Source organism: Nicotiana tabacum, chromosome 14 (assembly GCF_000715075.1).
Source record: "Nicotiana tabacum cultivar K326 chromosome 14, ASM71507v2, whole genome shotgun sequence".
In the NCBI taxonomy this organism is placed as follows: domain Eukaryota; kingdom Viridiplantae; phylum Streptophyta; class Magnoliopsida; order Solanales; family Solanaceae; genus Nicotiana; species Nicotiana tabacum.
The window spans coordinates 105,766,955-105,792,309 of record NC_134093.1 but is presented as its reverse complement, the minus strand read 5'-3'; the positions used below and the strand labels follow the sequence as shown (position 1 = coordinate 105,792,309).

Here is a 25,355-nt window from a genome sequence, read left to right as displayed (position 1 = left end):
TATAGTATATCTTAAGATGTATATGTAGTATAGTATATATAGTATATCTTAAGATGTATATATAGTATAGTATATATAGTATATCTTAAGATGTATATATAGTATATCGAATATAGTTTATATATCTTATGAGATGTATATATAGTATAGACTATAGTATAGTATAAATATAAGCTTATATGTATACTATAATATATATACATCTTACTATATATAAGCTATATTCGATTTATATACTTATATCTTAAGATGTATATATAGTATAGTATATATAGTATATCTTAAGATGTATATATAGTATAGTATATATAGTATATCTTAAGATGTATATATAGTATATCGAATATAGTTTATATATCTTATGAGATGTATATATAGTATAGACTATAGTATAGTATAAATATAAGCTTATATGTATACTATAATATATATACATCTTCTTACTATATATAAGCTATATTCGATTTATATACTATATATACATCTTAAGATATACTATATATACATGTATATCTACTATATATATCTAGTATATCTAGTATACTTAGTATATCTTAAGATGTATATGTAGTATAGTATATATAGTATATCTTAAGATGTATATATAGTATAGTATATATAGTATATCTTAAGATGTATATATAGTATAGTATATATAGTATATCTTAAGATGTATATATAGTATATCGAATATAGTTTATATATCTTATGAGATGTATATATAGTATAGACTATAGTATAGTATAAATATAAGCTTATATGTATACTATACTATATATACATCTCACTATATATAAGCTATATTCGATTTATATACTATATATACATCTTAAGATATACTATATATACATTTATATCTACTATATCTAGTATACTATGTATATATAGTATATCTTAAGATGTATTTGACAGCCCAACGCCTATTTTTGATAGTCCAACGTTTTTATTTTAAAAAATAATAATAATAATATAAAAAAAATAACCGTTGGGCCTGCTAAGGGGACCGGGCCGATCCGGTCCTGTCCCGGGCCTGCACGGGCCTATCATAGGACCGGCCCACGAGACCGGACCAGGCCCGCTAAAATCGGACCAAACGGTCCTGACCCGTTTAGCCGTTTGGCCCGTCTAGCCCGCGGTCCTGGGCCGATCCCGGGCCTGGACCGGCCCACTTGCTAGGCCTAGCTTTGCCTTACTCATTCTTCTCTTAGTTCTAACCCCATAAAAAAATTAATCTTTCAAAAACTACGGGCGAATTAACCCAGATGTTCTAACGAGAGTATTAAAACAAAGAAAATGCAAATAACTTGCACTGTAAGTGAATATACTTGCTTTCATTGAGATTTTAATAACTTATGGATATACAAAATGTTTAATTTTTCTTCTGTCACAGTGAAATTTTCGGACGAAAGAAATTTCAGTAAAATCATCTTAAATATACTTAGCTATGTTACCGCAAAGAAACATGGATACGAGTTACGATGGTCATATTCTTATTGTTCTTTCTTGATCGTAAAATAATAGTTCATTAAAGTCAATGTCCATCCCTAGTTATTAGCCATATCCAACTTTTGAAATAAAATACTATGGGCAACGACATAGAATATCTTGTCATTGTTGCTCAGAACATGCATCGACAAATTGGACCATTGTCGATCTCTATATATAATTATATCCCTACCTAACTCGTGATCTCTTTAATTAAATTATTGCTCTTTCAGATTACTGAAAAATATTCAACTGAGGGAGGAATAAGGATAATATAACTTGGGCGAGTTCAAGAATCATCTGATGTGATGTCCTTTATTTTGGATTAAATAAAGCCCAAGGAGATAAAATCGTGAGGTTTCAAATTGTCAAAACGGACAATATCGTGACAATTTGGCATGTGCCGCAATTACATAATGGTATCAAAGCTAGTACACGCTGAGTCCTATAAGTGACGAAGGTAGAATTTTGCCAAGGGAGTTCAAAAAAGAAAAAAAAATTAAAAGAAATTATGGCTAGTAAAAATTGAACAAGCAACCTAACAAAGGTTTGAACCCTCTTAACTACTGAGTTATGATTTTGGGCAGCATTAAGAAAATTCAAAATAAATATATAAAGTACAAATCAAAATTTTTCTTATATATACAATGTAATTTTCCTGTGATAGAGTTCAGATGAACCCCTTCCGTCCCTGATCCCTGCGGGGCAGAGTAAAACAGCTCGAAAGGGAGGTTTCTATGAAGCTTACGCCTTAAACAAATCCCATATCGGTGAAAGACAGATCATACACGACAAAGTTCATGATCCAACTCTGAGACGCCCTTTAGATCACAAAATTTAATAATTATGTAAATATACCCTAAAATAGAAATATGAAAATACCCTAACTGGTGGTGCCCACAAAATGGAAGTACTTCTGTCACTTTCGAAGCATCACGCAGTTATAGAACATCCTTCTTAAAAAAGGAAAAGAGTTAGGACGTTGAAATCCATTTAAATGCTATGATTCTTGAAGACATTAAAAATAAAAATAATGTATTTATTTAAAATTATGCTAAGGCCTTAATTTTCTTGTACCATCACCTTAATGAAGGGTTGAAAATAGAATATCTCACAATCAAAGATCCACTTGTTTTGTAGAATGGCTTAAAGGAAAGATATGACAACTTAAAGTTGGTTATCCTTCCATAAGCACGATATGATTGGGCTTATCTGAGGCTCCAAGACTTTAAGTCTGTTTCTGAATATAATTATGCGATGTTCAGAATTACTTATAAATTGAAACTCTGTGGAGATAGTATCACTGACTATGATATGTTTGAAAAACGTTCACAATATTTTATGACTCCAATATGATCTTGCAATAGTAGTACCGAGAGAAAGGTTTCAAAAAGTACTTTAAGTTGATTTCTCTTCTCCTTGAGGCAGAACGAAACAATGACTTGCTCATGAGAAATCACGATAATCGACCTACTGGGTCTACACCATTGCCTGAAGTGGATGAGGTATATTCCCATTATGCTAAGTGTGGAAAAGGTCGTGGCCCTTTTCGTTGTCGTGGTCATGACTAAGGAAGAAATTTTCATGGTGTTAATTATCCCCCAAAGAAAAATAACCACCAAAAGTGGAAAGGGAAAGATGTCGTGTCCAAAGAGTCCCAACCCAGGGGAGAAGCCAAATGCAAAGGGTTCAGAAACTGAATGCTATCGTTGCGGTGGAAAAAGGCATTGGTAAATATTTGTCATACACCAAAACATTTGGTTGAGCTTTATCAAGCACCTCTAAAGAATAAACACCCTGAAGCTAATTCTATCTCTGACAATGAATTTGACATCACTCACTTGGATATGGCAGACTTCTTTGAGCACCCTGATGGAAAAATAGACCACTTGATCGGTGACGAATCCTTGGTTAAAGATGATTGAGTAGTTTGATTTTTATTTTTATTTTTATTTTTTCCTATTTGTAGTAGCTAGCGAATAAATATCAGGTAATTATAGTTCTTTACATAAGTAGTAGTCATTAGTATCAATTAATATTATTTATTTTATGAAATAATATTAGTTTGTTTTTATTAAATATAGTAATATTATTTCCAGTGTATTTCAAAGTAAAACATTACTGTCATTCGATTTTTTCGTTACTTGAGGCTTAAAGAATATTGTTTCATTTTCATGTTTTAGTGGCAGCAGTAACACGTTAGTGATAGGTGAATCTGACGTCACATATCTGATGGTAAGCTATTATCTCGTATTTTAGTCATTTATTGCACTCTAATTTACTGTATTTTATTCATCTTTGAGCTTTAATTGATGGTGTTTTGTACTTATTGTGTGTTTTATACCTTGTAAGAGTGATTTCGAGCTATGTAGATGTTACAGAATGAATTCGAGCTATTTGGAGCTTTGAAGTCTGAGTAAAAGCCCATGTGGATTAAGCCGGGATCGCGTTCGGGGGTCGAAAACCACATCTGGATATCAAAAAGCAAGAAAAATTCCGTACTCTAAGAAAACCTCACTAGTGCAGCGCGTGGGGTGCCGCGACTGCCCATTTTCCTGCTGTCTGTCAGAAATTAACTCTTTGGATTTTCTCACTAATACCCCATGTGGCACGCCTATGTAAATTTTACAGAGCCAATGTCCTATTTCGGCTAGGAGAATGTGATTTCGTCTGGACCTGACCCTACTTGGTATAAATACATGAAAAATTATTATTTTCTAGACTTTTGACATATTGGAGACCTAAGGAGGCTAAGGAGGAGTTAAAAGAACACGAGCACAAGGATTACATCATTCCTTCCTAACTCAAGACCCGAGTTTGGATTGAATTTATGTTTTCCTATACATTAAATTTATTTGTGATGAATTGCTCCATATCTACGTAATAGTTCTCTTTTGGGTTTGATGGATTTGGTGTATTCCTTATTGTTTTGTGGGTTATAACTCTAGTTTTATGTATTGAATCATTTTTGGATGATTTAATTATTGCATCTATATTCACTTGTTCATGTAATCGAGAGAGGTATAACTTGTGATACCTTTGCATTATATTGTTGGTTGAATTCATTAATTCTTCTTAATAATCAAAAGAGACTAATTATCATTGATTAAACCTAGTTAGGACAATAATTGAAAGAGGTTTTCCTAAAGACCAATCCACTACGCATTCTTGCATATCTTCACATGCTTAAGTTGGTTCATCTATAGAAGTTAAGACTTAATCGAGAGAGGAGTTTTAGCTAAACGTTTGAACTAATAATTGAGTGAATTCGAAAGATTCACTTGAACATTAGAAGTGAATTGTCTAGAGTTAGATCCCAAATAATTATCTTGCACCTATCCTATCAATCCCTATTTTCCCTCACTGATAACCTTCTTTGTTTCAATTGTCATTAGTCAATAGCTTTAGACTCTTAGTTAATTTTAGTTAGAAATCATATAAATCTCAATTGTTGATCATCTTGGATATCAGTCAAGCTAGAAACTACGAGAATACTGTTTAAATCCAATCCCTGAGGATGTGATATTATACAATACTATATTTGACTAGCGAACATAATTTAAGTATGTGTTTTGTACTCATCAAATTTTGGTGCCATTGTCGGGGATTGACAATTAACAGTGTTTGAAATAGTTTGTAGTGCTAATTCAGGAATTTTTATTTTTATTTTATATTTTATTTTTCTCTTTTTACGTTTGGTTTTCTTTGACTGTGCGCATGTGACGTTTAGAGTGGTGCATGACTCGAGATTCTGCAAAAGAAGTGCTACCATACGAGCCAGAAATTGAAAAATAACTACGATAATTGAGGAAGGAAAGAAATCTCACCGAGACATTAGAAAAGGTTGGACAATCCTCAACCAAAGAACTTATGGATGGAAAAGGTGAGGATAATGTAGATTTGGCTACGAGAGGAGCAGTCCTACGAAGAGAACAAGCTGTACGGGATGCTAAGGAAGCAACTATTAGAGATGCATATATTATCTATGAAGAAGAGAGAGGTCGGAGAATTGCTCAAAATCAACCCTTGGCTGCAGACCAGTTTGGAGATATAACTCCTATGCTTGGGAGACTACTTGGCGATTATGCTAAACCAGTCTACAATTAAGGTTTATCAAGTGTTAGACCACCCCCAATTGCAGTAAATAATTTCGAATTGAAGCAAGGTTTGCTTCAAACTCTTTAGAACTGTTGTGTCTTTAGAGGGAAGCCAAATGAAGATCCAAATACACATCTAATAGACTTCGAGGAGATTATGAACACTTTTCAATACAATGGTGTGTCACAAGATGCAGTATACTTAAGGGAATCCCCCTTCACACTTAAAGATGATGCAAAATAGTGGCTTCGAATCTTGCCCACGGAATCGATTCGAACATGGGATGAGATGACCATAAAATTTCTTGATAAATATTTCTCCTCAACTAAAACGGGCAAGTTTAGAAGGGAAATCCATAACTTTTACCAAAAGATATAGAAACTATTTTTGAATCATGAGAGAGGTTCAAGGAGATCGTTAGAAAGTGTCAACATAGCGGAATTGAACTCTGGATGCAACTCAAGGACTTTTGGGATGGATTGACACGGACTCGCATAGAACATTGAGCAATGCATCTAGAGGCCCGTTGATGAAGAAGACTTTAGAGGAGATAGTTACAATTCTTGATGAGTTATCTGAAGATGCTAATCAATGGCCCTCTGAGAGTGCGGAAAGAAAAAGATAAACTGGTGTTCACCAGGTTGATGCTAACACATCTGTGCAAGTACAACTTGATGCTATGGCTAAAGAAATACGAAAGTTGACTTTAGCCTGGATACAAAATTAGTCTCATGCAGCTTGTGATATATGTGGGAGAGGAAACCCTACTCATGAGTGTCAAGCCTCAATTGAGGAGATAAATGCTATGGGGAACTACAGTTTCAATGCAATGGGTTAGAGGCACCCAGATTTCTCATGGAGTTCACATGGAGGTACTGCGAATGCTTGTCAACAAAATAACTCCAGACCGCATGGACAAGGAGCTCCAGCCTACCAAAATCAGCAGAGGCAGCAATTTTAGCCTCAACAGCCCATTCAACCTGGTCTAGAAGATCTAATGAAGGCCTTCATTATCAAGACAGATGAGAGGCTGGACGCTCATGGAGCAACTATCAAAGAATTGGGCACTGGTTTTTTATACCTGGAGAGACAAGTGGGACATATTGCAACAATATTATCTGAGAGGGTTCTAAGCTCTCTCCCCCCTGATACAGAAAAGAATCCTAAAGAAACGGTGAATGATGTAACCTTGAGAAGTGGGAAAGTGTTGAAGATCCCACCCCGATCCAAAAAAGATGTAATACTTGCAAAAGAAAGTGGGGAGAAACTGAAAAGTGATGATGACAAGAAGAAGAAGAAAGGCAAGAAGGTAACTGAGAAAATGAAGAAGGAAGAGAATTCGAGGGGGAGGAATCTGAGGAGAGCCAACATATTCATGCTTTACCTTCCCCCCAAAAGCTATATAGAGAAAAGTTGGACAAGCAGTTTGAGAGATTTCTGGATGTGCTGAAACAGGTTCATGTAAATTTTCCATTCAAAGAAGTTTTCTCGCAAATGTCTGCTTATGCCAAATTCTTGAAGGAGATCCTTACAAAGAAGAGGAAAATAGAGGAGACCTCGGTGGTGAAGCTCACAGAGCATTGGAACGCAATATTACAAAACAAACTCCCACAATAGTGTGGAGATCCAGGGAGTTTTACTATACCTTGCTTTGTAGGAACTATTCATTTTGATAAATTATTATGTTATTCTGGTGCCTCAATTAACTTAATGCCTCTATTGATTTACAGGAAACTGGAGAAGTATATTAGAGAGATAAGGTCGGTGCCAATATCTTTGCAGCTGGCATAACAAACGACTTTAATACCCGAGGGGATAGTGGAAGATGTGTTAGTTCAGGTGGATACGTTTGTATTTCCTGTAGAATTTATAGTGGTAAATATGGAGGAGAACAAAAAGGCCCTCCTCATCCTAGGAAGACCATTCTTAGAAACCTGTAGAGAAATATTGGATATATACGAAAGAAAACTCAGGCTTAGAGTAGGTGAGGAGATAGTGACTTTTGATATGAATGTAGAAAAGAGGGTGCAAAAAGAAAAACCAACTGCGAGTGTTGACTGAAAAGTGAAGGGCTCAAAAGAGAAAGCTGCACTAAGTGAGAGTGTACCCCAAGAAGACGGAGAAGAAGTTATCGGCATGGATGTGCGCATTAGTTCGGGTGCGAGGAATGGAGTCCGACTTCGACTCAGACCCCGACTAGATGTTCAAGGAAGTTTCCTTTATCTTATGCTTTTTAATTGTGTGTCATGGGGACATGCCACAACTTAAAGTGTGGGGTGGGGGATATGTTGTATGTATGTATGAATATAAGTTTTTTGTTTTGTTAGTTTTAGTAGTTAGAGATAGAAAACAAAATTGGAAAAAAACATAAAAATTGATTTTTTTTTTAAATATTTGATTTTTTCCCGATGATGGATATCATCGATAGGTTTCTTGAGGGAGTTAAAGTCGAAAGGAAAAAGATAAAAAGATATTCTTTTGTAGGTAGTGTAATAATTTCCCCTTGGTTTTTCTTTGTGTCGCGGTTCTTTTTCAAGAGTTTTGTTTGAACCGGGTGTAGTTAGTAGTAGTTTTCATTTTTTTAGAAGTAGGAAACCTTGTGCTGTGATTTAAATTGAAGGCAAGATCTCTTAACTTTGTTATGCCTTGAGAATAGTAAGTGCTTTAGTTGTGACGCTTAGACTCAGTTTTTGACTCTTGTATAAGTACCTTAAATCAGATGATTTTAACTTTGCGTAACTTCTTTGATTAGAGTGTCTTGATGAGTCCAACCCTGAGTGAGTTAGGTGCCGTGTGTGTGAGGTTTTGTATTATTCTGTACATTGAATTTGATGTCTAGAACTTGCCCCGTATGTTTGCAAAGTGAAATAGTAGTCTTGTTTAGTCTAGGAAGATATATAGGCATTTTATTGTTGAGCCAGTTATATGCTTTTACCAACCTAATTGTTATGTATCGTAGTTAACCCTTTTGAGTATGTAATCCTATTTCTTTGGCAACCACATTACAAGCCTTACCCATTTGTTTGAATTGACCATCTATTTGAACCTTATACCTCGCATGAGCACTTGAATTTGTTATAAACTTTGTAAAAGTTGAAGTGTGGGGTGGTTGGTTTGGTTTTTGAGTGGAACTATTGAAATAAAGTAGAAGGTGCACTGTTTTGTAAAGGTAAGAGCCACTTGAATTGAAAAGAGAAAAGAAAAAATATTGTATTGTTGTGCAAAATATTCCTTGATAGTGGTAACTTGATGTAATTGTGCTTAAAAAAGTAGGTAGTTAATGTATATTGATTGTGAAGGTGGAGTTATGGTTTGACATAAGTGTGGGGTCTTGAACAATGAAATGTATGTATTAAAGTGCTTAGAGAGGTGTAGTCACTCTTATATCTAAATGTATCCTACCCGTCCCACAGCCTACATTACAACCAATTAAAGTTCTACTTGATCCTTGACTGAATAAGCTCAATTAGTAGAGTAGTACACTACGGGCAAGCCTATGGTACGTATTTTATGGCATATGAATGTTATTTCTAAGAGTGAGCAAATTCTTTCTATCTTGAGTTCCTAATTATTTTTAATTTCTATTGTGTGTGGAACTACTCTCTATTGTTGTGTGAGGGCACTTGATTCATGAAGGAAAGGTAATGTCGTTGACATCTTTGTTAGAGTAAGTGAGCGGGTTATAAATAATGCGTGGTGCTTGTGAGTCAAATTTTGAGGCTAGGATGTTACAGTATTGTACTTAATCTGTTTACTTATTCCCGGTGTTATGAGTTATGATAGTTGTTGTAAGAGGCCGAGTCTATATGCAGTATAGTTTGATTACTCGAGGACGAGCAATGGTTTAAGTGTGAGGAGTTGATGGTAGGATATAATCTCATATTTTAGTCGCTTATTGCACTCTAATTCACTGCACTTTATTCATGTTTGAGCTTTAATTGATGGTGGTTTGTACTTACTTTGTGTTTTATCCCTTGTAGGAGTGATTCCGAGATATGTAGATATTATAGCATGAATTCGAGCTATTTAGAGTTTTGAAGTCTGAGTAAAAGCCTAAGAGATTAAGCCGGGATCGCGTTCGGGGGTCGAAAACCACATCTGAATATCAAAAAGCGAGGAAAATTCCGTATTATGAGAAAATCTCATGGCTACCCATTTTCCTATTGTCTATCAGAAATCAACTCTCTGGATTTCCCTACTAATGCCCCGCATGGCGCGTCGCCCCATGCGGAGCGCCCGTGTAAATTTACAGAGCCAATGTCCAATTTCGGCTAGGAGAAGGTGATTTCGTCCGGGTCCAACCCTACTAGGTATAAATAAATGGAAAAATGTTATTTTCTGGACTTTTAACATGTTGGAGACCTAAAGAGTATAAGGAGGAGTTGAAAGAACACGAGCACAAGGATTTCATCCTTTCTTCCTCACTCAAGACCCGAGTTTGGATTGAATATATGTTTTCCTATACTTTAACTTTATTTGTGATAAATTGCTCTATATCTATGGAGTAGTTCTCTTTAGGGTTTGATGGATTTGGTGTATTGATGATTATTTATGGGTTACAACTCTAGTTTATGTATTGAATCGTTTTTGGATGATTTAATTATTGCATCTATATTCACTTGTTCATGTGATCGAGAGAGGCATAACTTGTGATACCTTTGCATTATATTGTTGGTTGAGTTCATTAATTCATCTTAGTAATCGAAAGAGGCTAGATGAATCATTGATTAAACCTAGTTAGGAGAATAATCGAAAGAAGTTTTCCTAAAGACCAATCCACTACGCATTCTTGCATATTTTCATATGCTTAAATTGGTTCATCTAGAGAGGTTAAGACTTAATCGATAGAGGAGTTTTTGCTGAACGTTTGAACTAACAATTGAGTGAATTTGAAAGACTCGCTTGAATATTAGAAGTGAATTATCTAGAGTTTGATCCCAAATAATTATCTTGCACTTATCCTATCAATCCCTATTCCCCCCCCCACTGATAACCTTCTTTGTTTCGATTGTCATTAGTCAATAGCTTTAGACTCTTAGTTAATTTTAGTTAGAAATCTTATAAATATCAATTGTTGATCATATTGGATATCAATCAAGCTAGAAACTACGAGAATACTGTTTAAATCCAATTCTCGAGGATACGATATTATACTAAACTATATTTAACTAGCGAGCAAATTTAAGTGTGTGTTCACTTAGAGAGAAACAATTACATATGGTGGCAGAGGTAACTAAAGAGGAAATTTACCATGTTTTGACAGGCATTAGTGACACTAAAAATTACTGGTTGTGATGGCTTTAATGCATTATTTTTTAAGAGACCTTGGCCTGTGATAGGTAATACAGTTACAAATACTGTGATGGAGTTCTTTTCAAGATCAAGTATGTACCAGCCTATAAACTATACAACAATTACTTTTGTGCCTAACGTGAGCAATCCCTCCAAAATCACTGAATATAGGCTAGTATCATGTTGTACATTACTATACAAAATTATATCTAAAGTGTTAACAAATAGACTACAAGGAGTGATGGGTGGACTAGTGGATAGGAATCAGTCAGCTTTTATGCCTGGTAGGCTAATAAATAATAACATAATTCTCAACCATGAACTAGTAAAAGGGCATGGCAGGAAAGGTGTATCCCCTAGATGTATGATGAAAGTAGACATGAAGAAGGCTTATGACTATGGGGATACCTGGAGCAGGTGTTGACAAATTTGCATCTCCTAGGGAAGTTTGTGAAATAGATTATGAGGTGTGTGACAACAGTCTCATATTCCATCATCTTTAATGGGCAGCCTACAACACCATTTCAGGAAAATAACGGCTTGAGACAGGGAGACCCCTTGTCTGCTTATCTATTTGTGCTAGCTATGGAATACTTGACCAGGCTACTAAAAACACTCAGAAGGGAACCTAATATCAATTACCATCCTAAGTGTGCCAAAATGAGCATAGTTAAGCTAAGCTTTGCTGATGATCTACTGCTTTTCTGTAGAGGTGATACCATGTCTGTGCATTGTTGTATAAGTGCTTCCATGATTTCTCAAAGGCATCGGGATTAGTTGCTAATGCTGACAAAATCTCTATTTTATTTGGTGTAGTAAATGACATGCAACAACAGATACTGTAAGTCCTAGTCTTTTCAAAAGGGACATTACCAGTTAGATACTTGGGAGTGCCACTAAGTACCAACGAACTATCATTAGTTCAATGCCAGCCTCTCATTGAGAAGATGTTGGGGAGAATTCAGTCCTAGACTTCAAGGTTTCTATCATATGCAGGGAGAATACAACTCATTAAAAGTGTTCTCTTTTCTATTCAAGTATTCTGGTCCCAGGTTTTTCTGCTGCCAAAGAAGCTGATCCAATTTATCGAAAGTGTGTGTCAAATATTCCTATGGATTAGAGGGGTAGAGGTATCAAAGAAAGCACTACTAGCTTGGGACAAACCGTGCCAACCTAAAGCAACATGTGGTTTGAATTTACTTGATGCAAATACATAGAATAGGGCAGCTGTTTGCAAACTGCTATGGAACTTATGCAAGAAAAAAGACAAGATGTGGGTGCAATGGATTCACATTTACTATAAGAAGCATAACTCATTGTGGGGTGCTGAACCAAAGCAAGCCTCTTGGATTGTGCAAAAGATACTGAAAGCTAAGAACTACTTTGAGGAAGCTGGATATGCAGAAGAAGATGTAGTGGGAATGGATAAGTTCTCCATCAAGGCCATGTATATGCAACTTAGAAGAGACTTTGCTAAAGTGTCATGGAGGAAACTGGTGTGTAATAATATTGGGTTGCCTAAGTGGATTTTCACATTATATCTTGCTGCTCATAAACGACTATTAACTAAGGACATATTGAGGAGATGTGGCTATTTGGAAGATACAACTTGCTCACTCTGCAATACAGAAGAAGAATCTATTGATCATCTGTACTTCAGTTGTTCTTATTCATCACGAGTGTGGACAACAATGTTACAATAGGAAGGGATACATAGACAAGTGATGTCATGGGAAAATGAGATAGCATGGGCTGAAAGACACTACAAGGGAAGGAACATGAAAGCTGAAGTATATAGGTTAACACTTGTAGGCTGCTTGTACTATATCTGGCAAAAAAGAAATGGAAAAATCTTCCAAGAAAAGCAACGATCAGCAACAGTACTTAGTAGACTAATAACATAAGATGTGCATGGTCGATGAGCTTCTAAGCTGAGACTATAGAGAAGATTAATGGATCTTAACTACTATCCTACTGTTCAATTAGATAGTTAAATAGTAGTACATCAGTTAGTAATAGGGAAGGCTAGATGACTAGCTGAATCTGGGGCTTTTGTCCAGATCAGACTTGAACAGAACAATATGTAAATATTACTGGTAAATAAAATTTTTAATTAAAAAAAAAAACGTTAGTACTTAGTACAACAAGTCAAAGTATTTCGTTCAATATATGGCCCATGCGTCATATTTTGTTTATTTTTGTATTCATTATTTCAACTTTTCTCTTCTCGTGTAGCAACTGTTTGGAATATCTATATATATATATATATATATATATATATATATATATATATATATATATATATATATATATATATATCTAATACATATAAACTATATATATATATATATAATATTATTCATGTATAAATGCGTATCTCTCAAAGAAAAATTGCATCACAGTTCAATTGTGAAAATATTTGTTTAGTTGATTCATGTACGACACATACAATATTCAAAAAGAAGAAATATTTTTCTCATTTAAATATATGTAAGTCACATGTTACTATAATTTCTGGTAGTAGTAATTTAATTAAAGGTTGTAGAAAAGCTACTATAACTCTTCCTAGAGGAATAATACTTATCATAGATAATGCAATATTCTCCTCCAAGTCCAGAAGGAACTTGTTGAGTTTTAAGGATATCTGCCGGAATGGATATCATATTGAGACAATAGATGAGAATAACCTTGAATATCTCATTGTTATAAAAAAATTCTCTGGCCAGTAAAGGGTTATTGAGAAGTTCCCATCTTTGTCTTGTGGCCTGTATTTGACAAGAATGAGTGCAATTGAGGCACATTCTATCGTAAACCAAAAGGTTACCTATTCCAATACTTTTGTACTTTGTCATGATCGATTGGGACATCGTGGATCAATTATGATGAGATGGATTATAGAAAACTCAAATGGGAATCTATTAAAGAATTTAAATATTCTTTTAAATAATGAATTTTCTTGCACTTCTTGTTATCAAGGCAAGTTAATTGTTAGACCATCACTAACAAAGGTTGGGATTGAGTCTCATGCGTTTTTGGAACATATACAAGAGGACATTTGTGGACCTATTCACCCCACATAGTGGATCATTTAGACATTTTATGGTCTTAATAGATACATCATGTAGATGGTCTCATGTGTGTTTATTATCATCTCGCAACTTTGCGTTTGCAAAATTAATGGCACAAACAATTCGATTACGGTCACAGTTTCCCGATAATCCAATTAAGTCTATTTGACTTGATAATGCTGCTGAGTTTTTATCCCAAGTATTTAATGATTATTGCTTATTAGTTGGGATAAAAGTGGAACATCATGTAGCTCATGTTCACACTCAAAATAGCCTTGTAGAGTCTTTGATTAAACGTCTGCAATTGATAGCAAAACCATTACTCATGATAACAAGGTTGCCCGCTTCTGTTTGGGGTTATTCCATTTTGCATGCAGCAATGCTAGTTTGTCTCATACCGATAAATTATCATAAATATTCTCTGTTGTAATTAGTTTTGGGTCATGAACCTAATATATCCCATTTAAAACTTTTTGGAGTATATGTGCCTGTAGCACCGCCATATCATACCAAAATAGGTCCCCAAAGTAGGTTAGGAATATATTTTGGATGAATCACCCTCCATTATTCGCTACCTCAAAACATTGACGGGAGATTTGTTCACTGCTCGATTTATAAATTGTCGATTCGATGAGATATTTTTCCCAAAATTAGGGGGAGAAAATGGTGAAACCAAACGAGAAATTTTATGAAAAAATCTATCATTATCTCATCTTGATCCACTTACCTCTTTTATTGAAAAAGAGGTGCAAAAGATTATTCATTTGCAGAAAATAGCAAATCAAATGTCAGATGCATTTACGAATCTGAAAAGGATAACAAAATCACATATCCCTGCAGAGAATATTCCAATCCGTATTGAAGTCCCTGTTAGATAATCTTCTAGTGTCATAGCTAATGAGTCAACAGCCCGCCTAAAGCGTGGTAGACCATTGGGTTCTAAGGATCGAAATTCTAGAAAAAGAAAAATAAATGATCAATGTTTACACTATGAAAGAGTCTCATGAAGAAATTCACAATTTAACCAATCTTGAGATTCATGAGAAAATCACTGAGCCCGAGACTCAAGAAAATAATGAACTATCAATAAACCCAATCGATATTGAGACAAATTTGAATCGATTGGATACGGTGGTGGATTATGTCTTTGCATATAATATTGCATCTAGTATTATGCAAGATAGTGAGGCTCTTGAATCTCAATCTTTTGGAGAATGTCGACAAAGACATGATTGGCTGAAATGGCAAGAAGCAATCCAATCCGAGTTGGATTACTTGCGAAACGTGAAGTTTTTGGGCATGTAGTCCAAATACCGAATGGTGTTAATCCTGTTGGCTATAAATGGGTCTTTGTACGTAAGAGAAATGAGAAAAATGAGGTGCAAAGATAAAAGGCACACCTTGTTGCACAAGGATTTTCACAAAGGCCTGGTGTCGATTATGAAGAGACATATTCACCCGTTATGGATGCAATAATATTTCGTTATCTCATTAGTTTTGCTATCTATGAAAATCTTAACATGCATTTAATGGATATGGTTACAACCTACCTTTATGGATCACTTGGTAATGAGATATACATGAAAATTTTCGAAGGATTTAAAATATCTGACACATATAATTCAAAGTCTCGGAAAATATTTTCAATCAAATTGCATATGGTATAAAGCAATCAGGAAGAATGTGGTATAACCACCTTAGTGAGTATCTATTAAAGGAAAGTTATATAAATGAAGTAATTTGTCCATGTGTTTTTTATAAAGAAAACAACGACGGAGTTTGTTGCACTTGTCGTATAGGTTGATGACATAAACCATATTGGAACTCCTACAGAACTTCAAAAGGCAATTAATTATTTAAAGAAGAAATTCGAGATGAAAGATCTCAGAAAGATAAAATTATGTCTCGGTTTGCAAATTGAATATTTGGCAAACGAGATTTTTATTCATCAATCTGCCTACACAAAAAAGGTACTGAATCAGTTTTACATGGATAAAGTACATCCATTAAGTACTCCAATGATTTTTCGATCACTTGATGTGAATAAGGATCAGTTCCTACCTCAAGAAAATAATGAAGAGTTACTTGGTCCTGAAATGCCATATCTTAGTGCAATTAGTGTACTAATGTATTTTGCTAATACTAAAAGTCCTGACATAAATTTTTCAGTTAATGTCTTAACATGATATAGTTCTACTCCTAAAAGAAAATATTGGAATGGAATCAAACATATATTGCGGTATCTAAAAAAGATTATCGATATGGGCTTATTTTATGAAAATGATTGCAGTCCCAATCTTGTTGGTTATGCCGATGCTGGGTAATTATCTGACCCACACAAGGCTCGATCTCAAACAAGCTATGTGTTTATATGTGGAGGTACCGCCATAGCTTGGCGATCGACTAAGCAATCAATTGTGGCTACTTCATCTAATCATGTAGAGATAATTGCTATTCATGAAGCAAGTCGAGAATGTGTGTGGTTGAGGTCTATAATACATCTTATTCGTGAAAAATATGGTTTGAAGTGTGACACACTACCAATAATTTTGTATAAAGACAATGCAGCATGCATAGCTCAATGGAATGGGGTATTCATAAAAGGAGATAAGATAAAATATATTTTACCAAAGTTATTTTTCACACATGATCTTCATAAGAATGGTGATATCAATGTGCCACAGGTTCGTTCAAGTGATAATTTGGTTGATGTTTTCACCAAATCTCTACCGAAGTCAACCTTAAAGAAACTAGCGTACAAGATTGGGATGTGAAGGCTTAAAGATGTGAATTGATGCCCTCATCAGGGGGAGTGAATACACATTGTACTCTTTTTTCCTTACAGGGTTTTGTCCCACTGGGTTTTCCTTCCTAGGTTTTTAATGAGGCAATCAAAAGGCGTATTTCTAAACATGTGTACTCTTTTTATCTGTTGAATAGACATTCAAGGGGGAGTGTTGTAAATAGATTTATATTTAAGGTGAATGTCTATATTTTAAAGAGATCTTAGGGTTTGTAACTTGTTGGCTAAACTATTTTTTTCCTATAAATAGAGGTGCTCTATTACATTATAATTCATTCTAAAATTAATAAGAATTCTCTCTCTTGTGTCTGTAATATTCTTCTTTTCCTTTATTGTTTTATTACACATTTCAAGTTCCCAAAAATTTGGTTTAGGGTAGTTTTTGGGTGAAATATTTTTTTCGACTCACAAAACTTTAAATTTTATTCAAATAAAATGCATGTCCAAACACAACTTCAACTTTCAAAAAATATTTTTAAACACAATTTCAAAAAATTATTTTTTATGCTTCAAGCAAATCTATGTCCAAACGCTAGTTTAGGTAACAACAAACTTGTATTTCATCATCTCCTCTATAAGAAATCCTACTTCTGAAATCTCTTTCCAATTATTGTAAAAATAATGAAAACACGTGGTGCAAGTACTCTTCATATTAGTAATAATTAATAATTAATAATTAATAAGACGATAACACCGATCTTCTTTCGAAAGCTCTCCATGGCCCCCCGATAATCCAGCAGACTATGACACACACGGACCCCCTTATAATAATAAGATAACAAAAAAGTCATTTTCGGTGTCGGATCTTCTCGCTAAGGAAGGAGCTAGAAAAAATATTTTGATCATATTAGCCTTTTCGTGCAGTACAAAAAACAATTGGTTATAATAACTGAGATGATGACAACTAAGAGTCATTTTAAGTGGCGGATCTTCTCGCTAAGAAAGGAACTAGAAAATATATTTTGATCGTATAAGACTTTTCGTGCATTACGAATTTCGTCGCTAATCTAACACTGAATCTCTTGTCGCTAATAATTTTTTTTTTGATAATTTATTGCTAATTCATTACTAAATAAGATTAGCGACGAATTTTGTTGTTTAACTATTGAACTTTCCATGAGCCGTATGATATTGGTAAATTAATATTAATGGGACTCATTGTAACATCCAAATAATATTAGGTCTACTCTTGATAAGTGACGAAGATGCAATAAGACTTCTGGACAGTAACAAAGACTAAAAGACTGGAATACAGGCTAATGGGACTTCGACTAATGGTTATTGAACAAGAAAATTGGCTAAATAAGATACTGATAGGGATCAGTGTTTTAAAAGTATTTTTTTTGAGATTTGTGGCGAGGCACTTGTATAACACTCTGTGAATTCACATACGGGATTTTATAGTTGTTTATATCTCACAATAACGTTTATACTATTGTATTGTTTATACTTGTAAAAATATATTAGATATTTTATTTTTTCTAAGTTTGTTTAATTCTGTATACGGTGAAAATGGGGCCTATTCGATTTTTCTATGTTGATCGAGACCAAGAAGTTGCATCGAAGGTCAACCCCAAAGTGGATCAGGTCAAGGCACGAAGACAAGGTACCGAGCTCGGGATTCAAGACACCTGCCAAGATCAAGGCCGACAGCAATCGAGACCAAACAAGACAGGCATCGAGTAATACCGAAGATAACATAATAACGGAAAAGCGAGATATTCGCGATTGGTCGAAGATCATGGCGGAAATTTCGGAACTAATCGAATCAAGAATGATTGTTCAGTTAACCATGGGATTTTCTTATGTAATTAGGATTGTACCATGTATAGAATCTCTCTACTATATAAAGGGGAGTTTTAATCATTTGTAAGGATACAACTGATACAAAAGCAATATAATTTTCTTTCTCGCTCACGCTCTTGTTCTTTAGCTTATTATATTTTTATTGTCCTCGCATCAACCAATTCGAGGATACTCTAACTCAAGGGTTGAGTTATATTCAAACACTTATTTGATTTGCTTTATTGTTTAATTCTATCATTAATCTTCATATTTATCAATTGATATTAAATGAAATCATGTATCCTTAAATCCACATTATAAGTTTAATTGTTATCCAATTTTGAGGGTAAACAGTTTGGCTCCCACCGTGGGGCTAAGAAAAACAGTGATTGCTTAATGCAGATTTCGATAACACACTACTGTACGCTTGTTCTTGTAAGTGTTTTTGTTTTCAGGAAAAAACATATCAAATTCACAAACAACACCCGCACATGGTGGCAACGACTTCGGATTTCACGGGGAGAACGACAATATAGCCTCCCCAGGGATCGATGTACCTCAGGCTGATCTCGAGGGAGTATCAATTGCAAATCCCTTCGACGTTAGTTCACATATTGCCCTAAATACAAATTTGGGTGTTGATCCCGAAGGTAGCATACGCAGGAAAGGTCGATCTGGTGGTCGAGGTAAGTAGGGCGGAGGAGATGGTGGAGTCAACCTCCAATTGATATTCGAAATGTTACAGGCTCAACAAGCCGCTATAGCACAACTACAAAATCAACATCGAGCGCTGAGTGGGGTAGAACCAGAAGTCGTCCACAAGACCGAGCCAGCGCCGGAAAGGTCGAATGCCAAAGAATCGGGAACTGACCCCGTCATTATGAAAATGCTCGAGGAGATCACTAAACGAATTGAAACGGGAGAAAAGAAAATCCATACAATGACAAGAAAGTAGAGACATATAACTCCCAGGTTAACCAAATACCGCCACCACCAATTTTTAAAAGTATGGACTAGAAGAAGTTCGTGCAGAAGCCGTTACCCCAAGTGCGGCTCCAAATCCTATTCCGAAGAAATTCCACATGCCGAAAATCCCCAAGTACAATGGGACCACCGATCCAAATGAGCATGTTACCTCCTATACATGTGTGATAAAAGGAAATGATTTAGAAGATGATGAGATCTAATCGGTTCTACTGAAGAAATTTGGAGAAACTCTATCGAAGGGGGCAATGATATGGTATCACATTCTGCCACCTAATTCCATCAATTCCTTTGCCATGCTTGTAGACTCTTTCGTAAAGGCACATGCCAGAGCAATAAAGATTGCGACTAGGAAGTCAGACCTCTTCAAGGTGAAACAAAAAGACAACGAAATGTTGAGGGAGTTCGTATCTCGGTTCCAGATGGAACGCATGGAACTACCACCAGTCACAGACGATTGTGCTGTTTAAGCTTTTACTCAAGGTTTGAACGATTGGAGTTCAATGGCATCATGACAGCTCTAGCAGAATTTAATTGAATACCCAACGGTAACCTGGGCTGATATACATAATCAATACCATTCGAAAATTAGGGTCGAGGATGATCAATTAAGGACCCCTTCCGGTTCCGTTTATCTGATCAGGCCCGTTGGAAGAACTCAGAGAGAAATCGATACAGAACCTCGGTCGAACAGAGACCGATAGCAACTATATAATGCAAATAGTAGAAACAGCGGCCCAAGAAGCAATGCCATCCGAAATGATCGAATGAGCGATCGAAGACAGAGCTCTCGAGGTCACATGAGCTAAAGAAGTTTCGATAAACGTGCCGATCCTACAGAGGCACCACGATTATCAGAATACAACTTCGGCATCGACGCCTCAGGTATTGTGTCAGCCATTGGGAGAATCAAAGATACTAGATGGACCAGTCCCCTACAGACCGATTCATCCCAAAGAAACCCCAATCAAATATGCAAATACCATGGTACGCATGGTCAAATAACCGAAGACTGTAGACAACTAAGGGAGGACGTGGCCCGTCTATTCAACGAAGGTCACCTTCGAGAGTTCATAAGTGACCGAGCTAAAAATCACTTCAGCGACAGGGATGCAAACATGAAAAATGAGCAGGAAAAACCACAACACGTGATTCACATTATCGTTGGTGGGATCGATATTCCATAAGGGCCTGTTTTCAAATGCACTAAGGTATCGATCACCAGGGAAAAACGATCGATATTCCAGAAGGCGCTTTATCATTCAACGATGAGGAAGCATAATGGATCTCACAATCCCACAATGATGCACTGGTAATATCTATCCTTGTGAATAAAATTCAGGTTAAATGTGTTTTAATTGATCTAGGAAGTTCGACCAATATTATTCGATCGAGGGGTGTGGAGCAGCTCGGCCTACAAGATCAGATCGTGCCCGCAACTTGAGTTCTTAATGGTTTCAACATGGCAAGCGAAACAACTAAAGGAGAAATCATTTTACCAGTAAATGTAGCTGGGACTATTCAAGAAACCAAGTTCCATGTGATCGAAGGCGATATGAGATACAATGCCCTATTCGGAAAACCCTGGATTTACAATATGAGGGCAGTCCCTTCAACCCTTCACCAAATGCTGAAATTCCCGACGCCGGATGAAGTAGAAATGGTATATGGGGAACAACATGCTGCAAAGGAAATGTTCGCGGTATATGAAGTGATACCGATATCAACGCTTCTGTCGAAAAAGGAATCGGAGTCCGAAGGAAAACAAGAAGCTAAATAGCAACCACAACCACCAGTCTCGACCTGGTCGAAAGAGCAAGGAACGAACGAGGATGATGATTACTGGATCCCTCGATCTTTCATAATCCCAGAGGATTCCGACACCACCAAATCGATAGTTGAAGAGCTGGAACAAGTCATACTGATTGAGCACCTACCTGATCGAAAGGTATACCTGGGTACGGGGTTAACCCCCAAACTCAGGGAAAAACTCATCAAATTTCTTATCAATAATATGGATTGTTTTTCTTGGTCCCACCTAGATATGACAGGGATCTCGCCAGAGATCACTACACATCGACTAAGCTTGGACCCAAAGTTCTGCCCAGTGAAACAAAAGAAGAGGCCTCGGTCCGAGGTAAAACATGCATTCATTAAGGACGAGGTAACTAAACTTATCAAGATAGGATCCATTCGGGAAGTAAAATATCCCGAGTGGTTAGCAAACATAGTTGTAGTCCCTAAAAGGGGGAATAAACTTAGGATGTGTATAGACTATAAAGATTTAAACAAAGCATGTCCTAAAGACTCTTTTCCACAAACAACTATCGATCGCATGATCGATACCATGACCGGCCATGATATCCTTAGTTTTATCGATGCTTATCCGGGTACAATCAAATACAAATGAACCCGAAGGATCAGGAAAAGACTTCGTTCATCACTAAGTACGACACCTATTGCTATAATGTAATACAATTTGGACTAAAGAATGCTAACGCCACTTACCAACGCTTAGTAAATCAAATTTTCGAAGAATAAATAGGTAAATCAATGGAGGTTTATATTGGCGATATGCTAGTTAAGTCCCTGCGAGTAGAGGACTATTTGACTCATTTGCAGGAAACCTTCGATATACTGAGGAAATACAACATGAAGCTCAACCCAAAGAAATGTGCATTCGGGGTCGGCTTAGGCAAGTTCCTCGGCTTTATGGTATCAAATCGGGGGATCAAAATCTACCCCGATAAGATCAAGGCAATCAAAGACATCACGGTCATAGGCAATGTTAAGGCCATACAAAGATTAACAGGGCACATAGCCACCCTAGGCCGATTCATCTCGAGGTCTTCAGATAGGAACCATAGGTTCTTCTCTTTGCTCAAAAAGAGGAACAATTTTGTATGGACATGCCAACAAGCATTGGAAGAAATAAACCGGTACCTCTCAAGCCCGCCACTGCTTCACACTTCAAAAACGGGCGAGCAACTCTACTTATACTTAGCAGTCTCAGAAATCAGTGTTAGTGGGGTCCTAGCTCGAGAGGAGCAAAGTACGTAATTTCCTATTTACTATGTTAGTCGAACTTTGGGTGAGGTCGAGACCCGGTACCCACACTTAAAAAAATTGGCGCTTGCCCTAATAAGCGCCTCTAGGAAATTAAAACCGTATTTTCAATGTCACCCAATTTGTGTGGTCAATACTTATCCTCTTCGCAATATTTTGCATAAGCCCGAACTCTCGGGCCGATTGGCAAAATGGGCCATCAAAATCAGCGGGTACAATATTGAGTATCAACCCCGAACGTCCATCAAGTCTCAAATCTTAGCATACTTTGTGGCCGACTTTACGCAAGCCCTCATACCTGAGGTCGAAAAAGAACTATTATTAAAATCAGGTACAACATCGGGGGTGTGGACCCTATTCATAGATGGCGCTTTGAACGTAAAGGGTTCTAGGCTAGGCATCGTTTTGAAGTTGCCCACAGGTAATACAATTAGACAATCTATGAAAACTTCCAAGTTAAATAACAACAAGCCCGAGTTTGAGGCCATGATTATAGGTCACGAGCTAGCCAAGAGTTTGGGAGCAGAGGTCATCGAAGCCAAATGTGACTCCTTACTTGTGGTAAACCAAGTCAACAGAACCTTTGGTTCGAGATGATCGAATGCAGAGATACTTGGATAAATTACAGGTGACAGTATATCGGTTTCAAGAAAGGACCCTACGACATATACCACGAGAGCAAAACAACGAAGCCGATGCCCTTGCTAATTTGGGGTCATCGATCGAAGACGATGAAATTAGCGTGGGGACTATCGTGCAACTTTCGAGGTCAGTGATCGAAGAAGGCCACGCCAAAATAAACTCCACAAGTCTGACCTGGGATTGGAGGAATAAATTTATCGAGTACCTAAAGAACGGAAAGCTTCCATCGGATCCTAAGGAATCGAGGACTCTACGTAGGAAAGTCGCACGATTCACATTGGCCGAAGATGTAACACTATATAGAAGGATGTTAGATGGACCATTGGCAATAAGTTTGGGTCCCAGAGACACCGACTACATCCTACGGTAAATTCACAAGGGAACTTGTGGAAATCATTGGTTCACAAAGTCATTAGAGCAGGATACCACTGGGCCAATATGGAAAAAAATACTAAAGAATTCATTCAAAAGTGCGGCAAGTGTCAAGGATATGAGTCGATGATCCACCAACCCGGGGAGAAACTCCATTCGATCTTATCCCCATGGCCGTTCATAAAATGGGGAATGGATATCGTCGGCCCTCTACCATCGGCCCGAGGAAAAGCTAAATTAATTTTATTTATGATTGACTATTTCTCTAAATGGGTTGAAGCACAAGCTTTTGAAAAGGTCAGGGAAAGAGAAGTTATCGACTTCATCTGGGACCACATTATATGTCGATTCAGAATGCATGTCGAGATCGTATGTAACAATGGAAAGCAATTCATCGGCAGCAAAGTAACAAAGTTTCTTGAAGACCACAAAATTAAAAAACTCTTATCAACACCATATAACCCTAGTGGGAACGGACATGCAAAATCAACGAACAAACCATCATTCAAAATCTAAAGAAAAGGTTGAACGAAGCTCAGAGAAAATGGAGATAAATGTTGCCCGAGGTCCTTTGGGCGTATCGAACAACGTCAAAATCCAGTACGGGGTCAACACTATTCTCTTTAGTATATGGCATTGAAGCTCTGATCTCGGTCGAAGTCGGGGAACCTAGCATCAGGTTTCGATATTCAACGGAAGAATCGAATCATAAGGCTATGAGTACAAGTATCGAATTGCAAGATGAAAAACGGGAAACCGCCCTCGTTCGAATGGCCGCACAGAAGAAATGGACCGAAACGTACTACAACCAAAGAGCCAATTTTTGACATTTTAGAATCGGGGACTTAGTACTGAGAAAAGTCATCCTCAATACTCGAGACCCAAACGAAGGAAAACTCGGCCCAAATTAGGAGGGAGCTGTCACACCAATTTTATACCCCCAAAAGATATAATGTGTCATATGGATTGGGTTAAAGAGTTTTTCCAATTAAAGTGACAAACTTGAGTAGGGATTATTTTACTTACAGAGTCACCACTTGGAATTGAGTTTTGGGGTGTTCCAAATCACCTTTTATTTGAATCCCTAGTCAAAGGAAGGTTTGACTCTATTATTATTAGTCTGCAAAAATAAAGTTCGGGTAAGGAATTCTGTTGATCGAGGAGAAGGTGTAAGGCATTTTCCGAGTTCCGTGGTTCTAGCACGGTCGCTTTATTGACTACAACTTGGCTTGAATTAATTTTGGATAAATTGTGATTTATTGGTTTCCATATTTTATCTATCCACTTTTAATTATTCAAATATGAAATTATCTTTGAAATGAATCACGTGTGTGAATCTGTTTTTTATTGTGCCAAAATCATGTCACGCGTACGTGTACACAATTAATAATATTTTATTATATTAAGATTATTTTTTCCAAAGTTGCGCGAATACGACTTCGGTTTTAATTTTGAAAATCGTAATTATATCACGCGAACGTATACATAACTATGATGATTTGACTAATTTAGGGCGCGCTTAAAGCACTCTAACGTACTCAAAAATCATATCCTATTCTAATTCCTTGCCAAGAAAGAAACAACTTTAATTTTCCATGTATCTAATTTAACAAACTCACTTAAATCACCACTTCAACATGCTAAAACAAAAGAAATGTAACATAACCATATAAGTAAGAAAACTAAATCAAAGTCCATAGCATATTTAACAGAAATCGTCCAAAACAAACTTACATGTACTCAAACGAATTAATATTTAA

General features: G+C 36.3%; 1 non-coding gene across 1 annotated transcript; it reads right to left on the bottom strand.

The window, feature by feature from the left end:
* Positions 1 to 5,919: 5,919 nt before the first annotated feature.
* LOC142169305 (small nucleolar RNA R71) lies at positions 5,920 to 6,025 on the bottom strand. Its single transcript, XR_012699013.1, has one exon. It is a non-coding gene; the product is annotated as a small nucleolar RNA R71 (small nucleolar RNA).
* Between the last annotated feature and the right edge of the window lie 19,330 nt (positions 6,026 to 25,355).